Here is a 1,717-nt window from a genome sequence, read left to right as displayed (position 1 = left end):
CACCAAGGGGAGGGGGCGCCCCCAGGCAGCATCTCTGGCTGCCCCAAACGCACACAGCAGGGCCACCCAATGGAGGGTGCACCGCCCTTAGGGAGAATCTGGTGCGCACACAGGGGGGCCACCCAATGGAGGATGCGTCCCCAAAAACCATCTTGGCTCCCACATGCACACAGCGGGGGCCACGCAATGGAGGGTGCGCCCCCAGGCAGTATCTCTGGCTGCCTTACACGCATACAGAGGTCCACCCAGTGGAGGGTGCGTGCGTCCCCAAAGAGCATCTTGACTCCCACACATGCAGACATGGGGACCACCCAATGAAGGGTGCGCACACAGGTAGTATCTCTGGCTGCTTCACACGCACACAGCAGGGCCATCCAATGGTGGGGTGCGCCCCCAGGCAGCATCTCTGGCTGCGTCACATGCACACAGGGGGGCCAAACAATTGAGGGTACGTCCCCAGGCAGCGTCTCTGGCTGCCCCAAATGCACACAAGGGGGCCACCCAATGGAGGGTGCGCCCTCAGGGAACATCTGGGTTCCCACACACGCACACAGGGGGGCCACCCAATGGAAGGTGCGCTCCCAGGGAGCATCTTGGTTCCCACACCCGCACACAGCGGGGCCACCCAATGGAGGGTGTGTCCCCAAAGACCATCTTGGCTCCCACACACACACACAGGGGGGCCACCCAATGGAAGGTGCGCTCCCAGGGAGCATCTTGGTTCCCACACCCGCACACAGCGGGGCCACCCAATGGAGGGTGTGTCCCCAAAGACCATCTTGGCTCCCACACACACACACAGGGGGGCCACCCAATGGAAGGTGCGCTCCCAGGGAGCATCTTGGTTCCCACACCCGCACACAGCGGGGCCACCCAATGGAGGGTGTGTCCCCAAAGACCATCTTGGCTCCCACACACACACACAGGGGGGCCACCCAATGGAAGGTGCGCTCCCAGGGAGCATCTTGGTTCCCACACCCGCACACAGCGGGGCCACCCAATGGAGGGTGTGTCCCCAAAGACCATCTTGGCTCCCACACACACACACAGGGGGGCCACCCAATGGAAGGTGCGCTCCCAGGGAGCATCTTGGTTCCCACACCCGCACACAGCGGGGCCACCCAATGGAGGGTGCGCCCCCAGGCAGCATCTCTGGCTGCCACACACGTACACAGGGGGCCACCCAATGGAGGGTGTGTCCCCAAAGACCATCTTGGCTCCCACACACACACACAGGGGGGCCACCCAATGGAAGGTGCGCTCCCAGGGAGGAAGAAGCAGAAATGTCTGTACATGGTTACCAGGGAGCATCTGGGTTCCCACACACGCACACAGGGGGGCCACCCAATGGAGGGTGCGCCCTCAGGGAACATCTGGGTTCCCACACACGCACACAGGGGGGCCACCCAATGGAGGGTGCGCCCTCAGGGAACATCTGGGTTCCCACACACGCACACAGGGGGGCCACCCAATGGAGGATGCGCCCCCAGACAACATCTCTGGCTGCCTCACATGCACACAGTGGGGTCACCTAATGGAGGGTGCGTCCCCAGGCAGCATCTCTGGCTGCCCCACATGCACAGAGGGGGCCACTGAATGGAGGATGCATCCCAAGGCAGCATCTCTGGCTGCCCCACACGCACACAGGAGGACCACACAATAGAGGGTGCGTCCCCAGGCAGCATCTCTGGCTGCCTCACACGCACACAGAGGGGGC

Source organism: Monopterus albus, unplaced genomic scaffold, assembly GCF_001952655.1.
Source record: "Monopterus albus unplaced genomic scaffold, M_albus_1.0 scaffold76.1, whole genome shotgun sequence".
NCBI classification, from domain to species: domain Eukaryota; kingdom Metazoa; phylum Chordata; class Actinopteri; order Synbranchiformes; family Synbranchidae; genus Monopterus; species Monopterus albus.
This window is presented reverse-complemented; position numbering follows the sequence as displayed.